This window comes from Monodelphis domestica, chromosome 8 (assembly GCF_027887165.1).
Source record: "Monodelphis domestica isolate mMonDom1 chromosome 8, mMonDom1.pri, whole genome shotgun sequence".
In the NCBI taxonomy this organism is placed as follows: domain Eukaryota; kingdom Metazoa; phylum Chordata; class Mammalia; order Didelphimorphia; family Didelphidae; genus Monodelphis; species Monodelphis domestica.
Window position 1 is genome coordinate 15196096 of NC_077234.1, and position 15398 is coordinate 15211493.

Consider the following 15398-nt stretch of genomic DNA (forward strand, 5'->3'; position numbering starts at 1 on the left):
GCCTTGTAATCTCCTCTTCTTAGACCTCCTCACTGTCCCAGCTCCCTTGGTGGCTCAGCTCATTCCATCTTTCCTCCTCCTTCAAGAGGACTTTTCTAATTGTCCCCACTATTTGTTCCCCCTCTTCAGTCACCTTTTATTTCTTTGGCACTTGTGTGTAAACACATTGTGTGCTCCTTTGAAGCCTGGGCCTGGTAAACTTTGGTCTTTGTATTCCCAGGGTCTAGTACAGGGTTTGGCATAGATAAAACTCTTAAAAAAGGCTTCCTGGCTAAGTGCTTCTCTACGAAGTAAAGGATGGGAGCTGAGCCTAAAGATCCGGAATCCGGCATCTGAAAAAGGAGAGTGTTTGAGGAGAGAAATCTTCTGACCTTTGATAACTCTCACACCCATGTTATAGCAGAAGGCTTCACCGCAGACCCCCCTCCAGAGAGAACTCATCAATAGTCCTTTGAATGTTGACATCAATGAGGTGTCACCCGGGGAGATAGGTGTTTACTGAGCGTATTGGCCAGGGTCATGGAAAACTGCCAGTGTAAAGTCCAAACAAAAGGAGGATTTCCTTTTAATGGTGCCCTTTTGCTTCTATTTGCCACTGGTGCTGTCCCAATTTCATTCATTAAGCTCCAGAACTCTACAGAATCTTCTTAGCACAATTCATTGTAATACCAGCCATCACTTAAACCTTCTCCACTGCCACACTTTCCAATTTCTGTCCAAGGTACAACTAGCCTTCCAGGGTCTCTGGTTCGGAGCCTCAACTCCTGCCTCTCTCTCAACCTTAATTCTATAACATCATTGGTTCTAAGGCAGAAGACTAGTAAGGCCTTTCGAATCCAAGCCCAGCTCTCTATCCATTGAGCCACCCATCTGCCTCCTGATTTGTTCAACGCTCACAAAATTCCATACTTCGACCCTCTACATCATTGGCAAATCTTACCACCAGTACCTTTATGTCATGACTCAACTCTGGCCCCTTATCTCTCCTCACATCACCCCCAACTCCCATGACCCATTTCCTAGATTGTTGCTCTCCTCTCCAGATGCCAAATGGGTCTTCCTTAAGCACAGATCTGAACCTGGAACTCCTGTACTCGGGCAACTCCAGTGATTTCCTGTTTCCTTAAGGATGAACTACAAACTTCTGTATTCGGTTTTAAAGCCCTTCATAACCTGGCTCCAACCTATCATTCCAGCCTAATAAGATCTTATTCCCCATTAAGATCTCTGTGATTCTACCAAACTGGCCTTCTCTCTGTCCTTGAGTCAAGACATTCCAACTCCTGCCACCGTATATTTGTATTAAGCATTCACCCTGCCAGGTGCCATGTGTGCCTCCCTCTTTCCTGCCACCTCAGAAAATCCCTAGCTTCCTTCAGTGCTCAACTCAGATACCACTTTCTGTCAGGGTTTCTGTTTTAAACCTTCCATCTTAAAATCAATACTATGTATTGATTCCAAGGCAGAAGAGTGGTAAGGGCTAGGCAATGGAAGTTAAGTGACTTGCCCAGGGTCACACAGTTGGGAAGTGTCTGATTTCAGTTTTGAACCCAGGACCTCCCATCTCTGGGCATGACTCAATCCACTGAGCCACCCAGCTGCCCCCTCTCTTCAGATTTCTTTAAGTGATTAGTGCTCTATTGTTTTCCCTCAACCCTTTCTGCTTCAAGAATTATTTTGCATGTACTTTGCATACAATTTTCTGGGATGGTGTTTTCTCTCAATTCCTTGAGTGTAGGGGATGTTTTGTTTTTGTCATTGTATCCCCAAACTCCCACTCAGTACCTGGCACATATTAAGTATTAAATAAATGTTTGTTGTTGGAAAGAGGATCCATTTTGATACAATTAAAATCATCAAAATGTAGACAAGCCTTATCAAATGAAAAGGTCAGAGACTTTATTTCATTAGTCCCAAGTTTTTTTTATCTTAGCACCAATATTGTGTATCAGTTCAAAGGCAAAAGAGTAGTAACGCTTCACAAATCCAGACCTAGCTCTCTATCCACTGAGCCACCTGGCCACTCTGATTTGTCCAACATTATGTAATTCCATTCTTGGAGCAAAACAATTTTTTAAGTGCCCTTTCTTTTTAAATCAATGATCCTCTGCTCAAGGGTGGAAGTAAAAGAAAAAAAAAAGTAAAATTTCAGCTTTGGAAGGAAGAGGGAAAATGGATCAGAGATTATAAATAGTGAAGTGTGTGGTAAGGATGGAACATAGTCTTAGTCACCAGGTCTTGGGCTCATGGAACTAAAGGCAGCAGTGTTAGTTAAGACAAAAGGAAGCCCTGTTACCCAAAGTGGACTGTCAAAAGTTGAACTCATGAATCTGATAACTGCTTCAGGGTAAAAATATAGATAAAGAATTCCAAGAACGTATTAGATGGAATTCATAGATGCAGCCCAAGATTACTTCTTTCTTTTTCTTTCAAAGTCAAAGTTTAGATTTGGACCTTGGTCTTTCTTTCTTTCTTTCTTGCTTTCTTTTTCTTTCTTTCTTTCTTTCTTTCTTTCTTCTCTTTCTTTCTTTCTTCTTTCTTTCTTTCTTTCTTTCTTTCTTTCTTTCTTTCTTTTCTTCTTTCTTTCTTTCTTTCTTTCTTTCTTTCTTTCTTTCTTTCTTTCTTTCTTCTTCTTTCTTTCTTTCTTTCTTTCTTTCTTTCTTTCTTTCTTTCTTCTTCTTCTTCTTCTTCTCTCTTCTCTCTTTCTCTCTCTTTCTCTCTCTCTCTCTTTCTCTCTCTTCTCCTCTTCTCTCTTCTCTCTCTCTCTCTTTCTCTTCTCTCTCTTCTCTTCTCTCTTTCTTCTCTCTCTCTTCTCTCTCTCTTCTTCTCTCTCTCTTCTTTCTTTCTTTCTTTCTTCTCTTTCTCTCTTCTCTCTCTTCTCTTCTCTCTTTTCTCTCTTTCTCTCTCTCTTTCTCTCTTTCTCTCCTCTTTCTTTCTCTCTCTTTCTTTCTCTCTCTTTCTCTCTTTCTCTCTCTTTCTTTCTTTCTTTCTTTCTTTCTCTTCTTTCTTTCTTTCTTTCTTTCTTTCTTTCTTTCTTTCTTTCTTTCTTCTTTCTTTCTTTCTTTCTTTCTTTCTTTCTTTCTTCTCTTTCTTTCTTTCTTTCTTTCTTTCTTCTTTCTTTCTTTCTTTCTTTCTTCTTCTTTCTTTCTTTCTTTCTTTCTTTCTTTCTTTCTTTCTTTCTTTCTTCCTTCCTTCCTTTTCTCTCTCCCTCCCTCTCTCTCTCTATCTTAGTCTCCTAATATGGAAATATTTTGCATGACTCCATGTATATAATCAATATCATTTTACTTTGCCTTCTTGGTGGTTGGGATGGGTTAGAGGGAGGGAGAAAAGTTAGAATGCAAAATTTTAAAATAAATGCTAAATACATATTTAATATATTAATAATGCTGAACTTATATATGCATATATAATCTGCATCTGCAAATACATACATACATATTGAAAGATTGTCATAGGTAATCAAACTAGGCTTATACAGTGGGTGGAATGCTCAACTCTGAGCACTTCCCTTGGAGTCATGAAGGCTTGAGTTTGAATCCCAACTCTCTGCTTACCAGCTGTGGGACTATGGATAATCACTTCATCTCTCTGGGCTCCTGGATTCTAGTCTGTAAAAGAAATAGATGAACTTGGGATCTCTGAGTTCTTTTTCAAATCTGGATCCATTTTTCTGATCCCACAAAGCATAATGAATCAATCCTGACATATGCCATTCATAAGTAGTTAGAATTTCATCTAAGATTTTAAATTATTTAGAAAGTTTTCCAATTTAATTATTTGAGTATTTCTCCTAGAACTGTTGTTTGCATTTTGTGATTTCATTGTTAGGTGTTTATTCATTATTTAAACAATAAAGCTATTGTTTCCCAATCCATTGGGGAAAAAAAAAAGAATAGTTTCCTTTTTTTTTGTCTTTTATTTGTTTCTCCATGCTTTAGATTTGAATGGCTGCCAAAAGATAGTTCTTTTGTTATGTAGAGTTGATCAAGGAAGAACTTTTATATTTTATACAACAATTCTATATCTCAGTACCATAATTATTCTAAAGAGCATACTTATGTTACCTAAAAGTATCATATGTAGTCATCATAAAAGTTTACTCTACTTTAGATCAAAAATCGTTTTGGCATCTAGGGCGCCTCTTTATAAACATTGAGGTCATATTTCAGCTGAAAGTTCATTTTACTACAGTTATGCCTCCTTGTTGAGTGTACAATGTTGGTTCTCTAGAATGAAATCATAAAATGATAACAGAAATGATGAATGAGAGGTTCTCTGAGTTCAGCATTCTGGGAGGGAACTTGGGAGTGATGGAAATTTTCAGCAACAAAGGAATTGGACAGTGCGGACTGAGAAGAAGTGGCTTTCTTAAGGGATTTAATCGAGTTATCTCCCATGACTTTATTTTTAGCTAATGGAAAATGGTGACCGAGGGCGATAGGTGATTTCGTTTTTTGGCTGAGGAGAAGCCCCAAAGGAAGGATAGTGTGCTGCTGCCAATCACTCCTTTCTGCTCATTTGCACAATGTAGGCTAGTTATTCACCCCGATTCCTTTAGGAGTGTGGCATTAATTTTGTTCAGCTTTGCCTACTATAAATAATAAAGCCAAAATTCAGCATTGGGATGGATTAAGAGACACATGAATTAAGAGAGTATCCCTTTGAGGCTTAGCTGCTCTCAGCAAGACAATGATCTGGGACAATTGTGAGGGCCTTCTGGCGAAGGATGCTATCCACCTCCAGAGAAAGAACTGGTGGAGTCAGCTGCAGGGATTTGGCTCTAGATGAGTATTCTCTTACAGCAGTATTCACTATGGCAGTGTATATTGCATGATGGTACACGTATAATCCAGATCACATTATTCACCATCTCGGAGAGGGGAAGGAAAGGGAAGACCCTCTATTTCCATTCTCCATGACTTGCCCAGGCTGGCCCCCATGTTTGCGGTACAGTCCCTGGTCCCCCTTTGTCCCTTCCCCACTCAGCTGCTAGTCCCTACAAAATGAATTACTTTGCATTGATTAGATATAACATATGTGTTCCTTATAGATTTTTGTATGGACATACATCTCCTCAATAGAGTATAAGCTACCTGAGAGCAGGGGGCTGGGGTTTGTCTTTTTGTCCTAGTACCAATACTTAATTTTAGGCATTTAATAAATGCTTATGGAATGACTCATTTGATATTTGTGCTTCATCCCTCCCTCCCCATTCCTGCTTGATTTTGACCTCAAATCAATATAAATATTCTTATCTGAGCATTGTAATAATTCTGTTCAAATCAGTAAATATTCAGCATGCCTTTGTGTGTCAGGAAGCAAGTAGCACTGTGGATGGAGTGCCAGGCCTGGAGTCAGCAAGACATGACTTCAGATCTCCTCTCAGACAGCCGGGTGACCCTGAGCAAGTCACTTAACCTTGTTTACCTCAGTTTCCTCATTTGTCAAATGACCTGAGGAAGGAAAGGGCAACCTCCTCCCAAATCTTTGCCAAGGAAATCCCGAATGGGGCATGAAGAGTCAAACATGATTGAAATCCCTGAACAACAGCAAGAAGGGCTGAGTATGGAACTAGATCCAGGAAGTGAGTCAGAATTAAAACAGACCTTGCCTTCCGTGCACTTCCATTCTGCTGGAGAGAGCCTCTGTTTGTATGGAGAAATAGAGCTCATGGCCAGACTTTAGGAGGCAATGAGCATGGGGGAGATTGGGAGAGGGAAAGAGGGAAGATTGGTGACTGCAGGTGGACAAGAGGTGGCCTGGAGGCTTTGTGGGGAAGAAGAGGGTCTTTGAGCTGAGCCTTGGGGAAAGATGAGAGCATTGAAAGGGGCCTGGTACAAGTGCATTTTAGGCATACAGGAAGGGGGAGGACAATTTGTCAGAGTTCATGAAGGTAGCACGTTGCAAGTTGGACGAATGGGTCATAGGCTTACCGAAGGGCAGCAACATTAAGAAAGGGTGTAGAGGAACATCAGAGCTAGCTTGAGAAGTCCTTGAAGGACAGGCTAAGGAATTTGTTTTATCCTAGAGGCTGTAAGGTAAGGGAATGACCATCAGATCTGTGCCTTAGGGAGATAAGTTTTCAGCTCTTTGAAAGGCTGATTGGGGAGGGGATAAACCAGAAGCCTCCAATTGGAAGCACTGGAAATGGCCCAGGGGAGAGGTGGTGAGCGTTGGAACCAGGCTGGTGGCCACAAGAGATAGGAGGGATGTGAGTATTTACTGATAACAATTGTCCCACTGCCCCAGACTCTGGATCCAAAGAGTAAGCTTTTCCTGCCATTCTGCTATCCTTTGTATAATTCTATAGAATGATGAAATGGAGTTCTCTTCCTGCTTTTAAAAAATATATATTTTAGATATCTTATTTTTATATTATATATTTTATAGTTTTTATTTTTATTTTTTATATTTATTTTATTTTCTATTTTATTTTATTTATATAATTTATATATCTTATACTTCTGATCACCACCAGAAGCACTCCCAGGTCCCATTAGCTCTTCCTTCTCTGTAATCTTTTCCCTAGTTCTGACCTTCCTTGACTTCTGTTAAGGAAGTTACCCGGTCCTCCTCCTTTTGCATTTTTTGCCCTATTACCAGGTCCTCCTTCTTTTGCATTTTCTTCTCTGAAATAGCCCACTACATCTGGGGTAATACCCACTAAGTCTGCTCAGAAGAGTTGGCTTTGGATTCGAGCTGAATGACCCCCAACTCTGGACTTTCAGTGGTTTTAGTCAACTTGTCTTGAAAAATAAATCCTTCCTCTTGTCCGTGAAAGCCACCAGAGCTCATTCTAGAGGCTCTTCTTTCCCCCACTTCCTTTCACTTTGCCCCTGCTAGGACGCCCCTTTGAATTTTCCAAGTCTCCTCTGGCCAGTGTGTGTATTCTCTGTTCTCTACTCTCAGCATTTGTTTATCTCCCAGAATCCTTTCCAATGGTTCGTTCCTCTGTATCCCTGGTGTTACCTAGCACCATAGAGCTAGCTGGATGCCATAGTGAGTAGACTCCTGGGCCTTGTAACCACCCTGCTGAGGAACCCTAAGAACAACCAGGACTTTCCATCTACTCTACAGGCGAACCCTCCTATATGTGTTAAGGCAGCTGATGGTACAAAGGAGAAAGGGCCAGGTCTAGAGTCAATAAGAGTTGAGTTCAAATCTAGCATCAGACACTTTCTAGCTGTATGACCCTGGGCAAGTTACTTAACCTCTGTCTGCCTCAGTTTCTTCAACTATAAAATGAAAATATTAGCATTTTTGAAGGTCAGTTGAGAGAACACTTGGAAAAAAAGGCTTAGCGCAGTGAGTGCCTGCTTAATAAATGCTTGTTTTCCTTGTGAAGAGTGAGTGTGATATTACTGGTAGAATGCTTCGCAAACCTTAAGGGATTATATATTTTTGTAGTAGCAAGCATATGACAAGTACTCTGTCAGTTTATTAAATAGAAGCTTAAGAAAAACAAATATGGTGTTTGATGCTCACATTACCCTTAGAAAATGGTTCCGTTTAATTTCTTCTGTCTTCTTCATTTAAATCATAAAACCAAAAATGTACCTCCTGGAGGATGACCTCAATCCTGGACTCATCTCCTCACAGAAACTCAAAACAGAAAGAAGGATTGGTGCTTGGTTTTCCTCTTCAAGAAAACAAAGAAATGTTGAGGGGGCAGGAAGACTGAGAAATAAATATCAAGGCAGGAAAAGTGCGTTTAAATTCTGGCTCTGTTACCTTGGAAAAGTCATTAAACCTCTGTGGACCTCGATTTCTCCAGCTCTAAAATGAGGAAGTGCCAGTTGGGCTACAGAATTTCTAATGGCACTCCCAATTGTGAATGTTCTATGTGACTCAATGGAACAAGATGTTCCCTGAATCTTTGCTTAGTATTTACATTTCACACGTATCCTCACCTACCACAAATGATGAAACATTGAAATGTTCTCTTTTGGCTGTCCTTCATCATTCCATAATACAGTGAACTTCTTCCTCTTACGTATAACAGGGATGTTTTAGTGGAAAATTCCTCAAAGGCAAGACCCAACTCTGCCCAAACGGATTGTCATAAGCCTGCTGTCATTTTTTTCCTCTCAGTCAATGTCGATTGATGTATACCAAACGTTAGACAGCTCATGGATCCTAGACCCAGAAGGCTATGGAGTGTGATGCTCCCAAGCTGGGCAATGTCGAACACTTGAAGAAACAAATCCAAGAGACAGTCTAGAGCAGTTGGGTAGAGCACTAGCTCTGGAGACAGAAGATACGAGTTCAAATCTCACATCTAAAGCTTACTCCCTATGGAACCTTTGACAAATCATCTAACTTCCCAGGGCTTTAGTTTCTTCATCTCTAAAATGAATGTGGAAAATTAATTCAGCTCCACCCCCTCCAGGAAAGGCTGAAATAGTCTGATTCTAAGGTCAGACTGAAACATTCCTCTCCCTCTCCCCCCATGACACTGGGTTGGGTCCTCCCTTCTGTTTAGATCTTAAAAAGACAACAATATTAAAGACACTGCTGGGAGCCATGGTGTACCTTGATTAAGAGTGAGCTCTAGCTGCCATGTTGGACTACAGTGACCCAGCCATGCTGGAGAGGAAGGGATGGGTTGATGTCCTCTTGAGACCCCCCTCTTCTTGTGATGAAGTAATAAGAGAGAAGTTGACGTCTCTAAGTCTTACCTCCTCCTCAGTGACTCTTTACCAATAAGAGATGTCTTGGGATGTCCAGAGGAGGGACGAATGGTGAGGTCACAAGGAGTATAGGCTGGCCCATTCAAGAGATCCCCGGTCTTTCATTTGCTGCTCTCATTTGACTTCACTATTTTGGGCCTCTCTCTTCAGCCTTGCTCACTGTCAAGCTGGTGTCTTTGAATTGTAAAGGGAATTCAGATTGTCTTGAGTGGTTGATTAATAAATTAACTTAAAATTAAGAAATGTTAAAAGCGTTACAGGAGAGAGTTGGAGTATATAACCTCTCAGAGCCCTTTCAGCTCAAAATCTATGATTTTATGAGGTCTTCATGGCTGAGGTCTGCTAGCTCTGTGGCTTTAATTATTCTGCTTCCTCTCTCTGGCACTACACCATCTTGTAAAATGAGGAGTTTGGATTCATGACCTCAGAAACCCCTTTCAGTTCTAGATGTATTATTTCAGTAAGTCTTAAGAAGGACACTTGCTAGTAAATGAAATTAGACAAGTTACCGAGGATTCTGTGCCTCAGTTTCCTCATCTGTCCAACAAGAGGGTTGGACTTTTTCATTTTTAAGGTCTCCTTCAGTTCCAGTATCCTTGGTTTGATGTTTTCTTTCTTTCTTTCTTTCTTTCTTTCTTTCTTTCTTTCTTTCTTTCTTTCTTTCTTTCTTTCTTTCTTTCTTTCTTTCTTTCTTTCTTTCTTTCTTTCTTTCTTTCTTTCTTTCTTTCTTTCTTTTCTTTCTTTCTTTCTTTTCTTTCTTTCTTTCTTTCTTTCTTTCTTTCTTTCCTTCCTTCCTTCCTTCCTTCCATATCTTGGAATCAATACTGTGTATTGGTAGAAGAGTGGTAAGGGCTAGGCAATGGAGGTTAAGTGACTTACCCAGGGTCACACAGCTGGGAAGTATCTGAGGCCAGATTTGTATTTTGATGTTTTCTAAAAAACACCATGAAGGTCTTTATTTCAATTAAATTAAAAAAAAAATTTCCATTGTATTTATTTAGTCCATTTAGAACATTATTCCTTGGTTATAAGAATCATATTCTTTCACTCCCTTCCCTCCTCCCACTCTTCCCATAGCTGACACACAATTCCATTGGGTATTACATATGTCTGTGATCAAAACCTATTTCCATGTTATTGATGTTTGCATTAGGATGTTCATTTAGAGTCTACATCCCCAAACATGTCCCCTCGACCCATGTATTCAAGCAGTTGTTTCTCTTCTGTGTTTCTACTCCCACAGTTTTTCCTCTGAATGTGGATAGTGTTCTTTCACATAGATCCCTCCAAGGTGTTCAGTATCACTACATTGCTGCTAGCAGAGAAGTCCATCACATTCGATTGTACCACAGTGTATGAGTCTCTGTGTAACTTGTTCTCCTGGTTTTGCTCCCTTCACTCTGCATCAATTCCTGGAGGTTGTTCCAGTTCACATGGAATCTCTCCAGTTCATTGTTTCTTTGAGTACAATAGTATTCCATCACCAACATATACTGCAATGTGTTCATCCATTCCCCAATTGAAGGGCATCCCCTCATTTTCTAATTTTTTGGCCACCACAAAATGCTCAGCTATGAATATTCTTGTACAAGTCTTTTTCCTTATTATCTCTTTTGGGTACAAACCCAGCAGTGCTATGGTTGGATCAAAGGGCAGACAGTCTGTTAGCACCCTTTGGGCATAGTTCCAAATTGCCCTCCAGAATGTCTTGGATCAATTCACAGCTCCACCAGCAATGCATTAATGTCCCAACTTTGCCACATCCCCTCCGCATTCATTGCTTTCCTTTGCTGTCATGTTAACCAATCTGCTAGGTGTGAGTGAGGTGATACCTTGGAGTTGTTTTGATTTGCATCTCTCTGATTATAAGAGATGTAGAGCACTTTTTCATGTGCTTATTAATAGTTTTGATTTCTTTGGCTGAGAATTGCCTGTTCATGTCCCTTGCCCATTTATCAATTGGAGAATGGCTTGATTTTTTGTACAATTGATTTAGCTCTTTATAAATTTGAGTAATTAGACCTTTGCCAGAGGTTTTTGCAATGAAGATTATTTCCTAATTTGCTACTTCCCTTCTAATTTTGGTTGCATTGGTTTTGTTTGTACAAAAACTTCTGAGTTTGATGTAATCAGAATTGTTTATTTTACATTTTGTGATTTTTTTCTAACTCTTGCTTGGTTTTAAAGTCTTTCCTTTCCCAAAGATCTGACAAGTATACTATTCTGTATTCACCTAATTTGCTTATAGTTTCCTTCTTTATAGTCAAGTCATTCACCCATTCTGAGTTTATCTTGGTGTAGAGTGTGAGGTGTTGATCCAAACCTAATTTCTCCCACACTGTCTTCCAATTTTCCCAGCAGTTTTTATCAAATAGTGGGTTTTGGTCCCCAAATCTGGGATCTTTGGGCTTATCATAGACTGTCTTGCTGAGGTCATTTACCCCAAATCTATTCCACTGATCCTCCTTTCTGTCTCTTAGCCAGTACCAAATTGTTTTGATGACCACTGCATTATAGTATAGTTTGAGATCTGGGACTGCAAGTCCTCCTTCCTTTGCATTTTTTTTTCATGATTTCCCCAGATATCCTTGACCTTTTGTTCTTCCAAATGAACTTTGTTTTCATTTCAATTCAAAATAGAGAGGCAGCTTGTCATAGTGAACCAGGTCAAAGGACTTGGAGTCAGGGAGACTTTTGTTCAAATCCAGCTTCAGGAACTTCTTAGCCATGAGGCCCAGGGTGAGTCATTCCATTTCCTAAACTGTCCAATGAGGGGCTTGTATTCTGCTTTCAATGTTCCTCCTAGATCTAAATCTGTGATTCTGAGATATCAGAGTGATATCCTGGGTGATTTGGGATCTTATTTTTGGATTCCCCTCCTCCTCCCCTAATAGGCTATGCTATTATATATTATATATTTAATATATATAGTATTTATACCCTTGTTCCAGTCAAAGCCAAGCTATGTCTCAGACCCCCTATTTCCAACCCATTGTGCATTCCACCACAGTCCGCCCACTGACTGCTGTCACCTTTTACAAGGTAACTTGCTCTTCCCTTTCATAAAGAAGGCTCCTAATAAATCGAGACCCTTTAAAGAAAATCCATGTTGCAGAGCTGAACTATTGGAAGCTTCATTTGAGAAACAAGTGAAATCCCACACGATGCATGGGCAGAGAAGAGTGCCCATCACTAACGTAGGCCTTTGTGTCCCCAGGAGCTGAGCCGGTGCCCAGTAAATAATGAGCTGCTAATGCCAACTCCCCTCCTTCGTGCTTTATGGAGCAGAGTAAACAGCAGTAATGGTAAACATGCTATACTCTGTTTGGCCAGCATTCCTTTTCCCAGATGAGCAGATCACGTTACTATGAACATCTTCGGGCATTCACTTTTTTAAAAGGACAAACACCTATTCGGAAAATGACTTCCCTTTTTCTAAAGGTAGTCACGTATGAGCTCTGATGGCTGTTTCTTAATAGCAGCCACATGGTAACGTCTGCAGGTTGCGAAATGTTTGGTAACTTACCTGTAGGCTTATGAAACTCACCCCTAAAATAAATTAGCCCAAATTTAAACTTTTGAAAGATTTCCAAGAATGTTCTTTCGTTCTTTACGAGACACTTTTAAAATTACCTTTTAGAAAAAGCCACACTGCACTAGTTTTTGTCTCGGGGTTTTTTGTATATTTGTCTATTTGTTTTTCCACTCAGCTTGGCCAGAGGGGACCCAAGTCTCCAAATGACAGAATGTGTTTAACTCTTGGCCAGAGTCGATTATTCATGCTGGTGTTTCCAGTTAGCTTATTTCCTTTCTCTTACACAATATAGGCAGGATAGAACATTCCATCTCCTTTAGATTGCTGGGGCAGCAGACGTTTTTCTCCCTAATAACGTACAGTTTAATTTTTCTAATGGCTGAATACTTTCAGGTAGAGCAGCAGATTTTTGGAAAATGTGGTCTGTTGGGAGGTCTGTGAGACCCAAACAATTTTTAAAATGCTTTTAAGATTCTCTAACCTCGAATACAGCAAATATCAACAGAGCTAGCCCCAATACATTAAAATCCAAATAAAACCCCAGTACAAAAGAAGACAGAATAGATGCAACATAAATATGTATCTTAGGGCAGGGGGAGGGAAGTCCTCAATAACTTATGGGTATAAAGGTGACCTGAAACCTCTGAGTTAGAGTCACTGACATCTAGAAACTACTCGGGTTCCTGTCTGTATTTGTTGGCTCGACTTGTAGTCTGAGGTCAATCGATGATAGACCCAAGGACATTTATTTAAAATGGTTAATGCTTTATAAAGGAAAGACACACTGGGTGTGCTAATGTCCTTGATCTAATTTTTTGCCCTCGGTATTAAATGGATAATCTTGGAGATATTTCTAGTTGTTATAAGTGAGATTCTTCACCACTCTAAGCCACCAACAAAAGTTAAGTTCTTCTCAGCCTAGCTCCAGAAGCCCCCCAAGGGTCCTTCAGCCTTGGACAGAAGCTAACAGGGGACCTGTTCAGAGCTTCTTCCCCCTTCAGCCTGCCTTGCCTCCAACTGTCTTTTCCTGGGAACGTTTGATTCACAGATGATGTCCCCAGTTTTCTGTCTTGCATGCAAGAAAATTCTCTCTTCCTTCATGCCTCTTCCACACCTCTTAGTAGCTGGTGACTGCTATGAGGGACAGAAAGTAAGTAGGAAGTTCCTTTGAGTAGTAAGTATTTCACTTAAAGAAATAAAATCAAATAATTCCTCTCTTTTTTCTTTTTATAAATCTTTCCCTTCTATCTCAGAGACAATATTGTGCATTGGTTCTAAGGCAAAAGAGCACTAAGGCGTAGGCAATGGGCATTAAGTGACTTGCTCAAGGTCACACAGCTAGGAAGTATCAGATTTGAACCCAGGATCTCTAAACCTGGTTTTCAATCCACTGAGCCACTTAGCTGCCCCAAGAGTTCTCTTTCAAAGGCTCTTCACTTTACCTTGAATTTCCTCCCCATGAAATGACTCCCCCATGTCTATTCTCTCACAGAACTCTTTCGTGCTTTTCTTCCTACACTCTATGTTATGGTTAATTACATATATGTCAGATCTTTTCTATTAGACTTTTAGCTCCTTGAAGGCAGGAATTTGTTCATCTTTGAATGCCATCCCTCCACCCCAACCCCAAAGTAGCCTTTGAGTAAGACTTTGAGGATGTACTAGTGATGGCCATTTTTCCTAGGATGTCATTGTGGCAGCTTTTTTGCCTGATGTGTACCATCCTTGTTTTACATGATTTATTCTTTCCCTCTGTCTGCCTACCTGCCCATCTATCTTTCTGTCTCTATGTCTCTGTTTCTCTCTGTCTCTGTCTCTCTGTCTCAACAGTGCAATCTTGTGTATAACAAAAACCTTTCAGTCTACCAGGGCTATCTTATGGAGTAAAGGGAATATAAGATCCATTGAATCCATGAGATGATCCCTGGAGTTATTCTATAGCAAGTCACTATCACATCTGTTCTTCTTCACCCTCTGTTCAGTTTTGCTGTATGGGAACAGCCTTTTTTGTGGGGAGCAAGTCTTCCTATCCATTTTTCTTCTAAACAGCACTATTCCACTTAACCCTGATTGCCCCTAATGCAATTCAGTTGCTGTTAAATTAAATACACTTGAAAACTTTGAGGATTTAAAATTGTAATGATTTCTCTTAGAAATAATGAATTAAGGGGGCAGCTGGGTAGCTCAATGGATTGAGAGCCAGGCCTAGAGATGGGAGGTCCTACGTTCAAATCTGACCTCAGACACTTCCCAGCTGTGTGACCCTGGGCAAGTCATTTAGCCCCCATGGCCCAGTCCTGACCACTCTTCTGCCTTGGAACCAACACACAGTATTTATTCTAAGATGGAAGGTGAGGGTTAAACAAAAAAAAAGAAAGAATGAATTAAAATATGAGTCACTCCCAAAAGCTGACCCCATTGTTATCCTAGTGGGCTTTTGAATCTGACAAGGCTATACATGGATCTGTTGAGTAAGAGCATGCATATCTTAGTAGACATTGCATCCATATTTCAGGCATGTGTTATTTCACTGGTATTCCCTCCATTAGAACTAGACAACAGTTTAAAACAGGCACTTTGTTAGTGTTTCTCCAGTGATCTTTTCTCATCAGCAATGATAACAGAACTCCAATTTTAAAAGATGACTAGGAACCCATCAGGAATTACCAAGAAGTATGAATACTTTTTCATCTCTGTGAAGCTTTTAAAAAAATCTATCTTGGAAATTTAATAGAGCCATATGTTCTTTTTTTAAAAAAATTTATTTATTTAGAATGTTTTTCCATGGTTCTGTGATACATGATTCTTTCCCACCCCTCTTCCCTCCCCACTCCTGAAGCTGACAAGCCATTCCACTGGGTTATTATGAAGACTGGATTTGGCTCTCTCCTGATTGTAACAATGAAGGTACTTAGCTCTTTCTTGATTGTGAAGATGAAATTGTAATCCCCTGTCTATTTTTAGATTTTAATCCCCAAAGTATGAACACAGTACTTAAAGTTGAGTATGGATATCTACCCATTTAGGGTTTTAACCACAGAAAGGTGTGAACATCCATTTCATATATTGAGTGGGAAGTCTGTGACCCACGTGTGAAAGAGTGGGCAGGGTTGAAGTGGAGCATTGGCTATGATTGGTAGACATAAAATTTAGGGGAAGTGAGACAAGAG

General features: G+C 40.1%; 1 protein-coding gene across 1 annotated transcript in view; it reads left to right on the forward strand.

The window, feature by feature from the left end:
• ARHGEF26 (Rho guanine nucleotide exchange factor 26) overlaps positions 1-15398 on the forward strand; it is a 156919-nt gene that overhangs the window by 39898 nt on the left and 101623 nt on the right.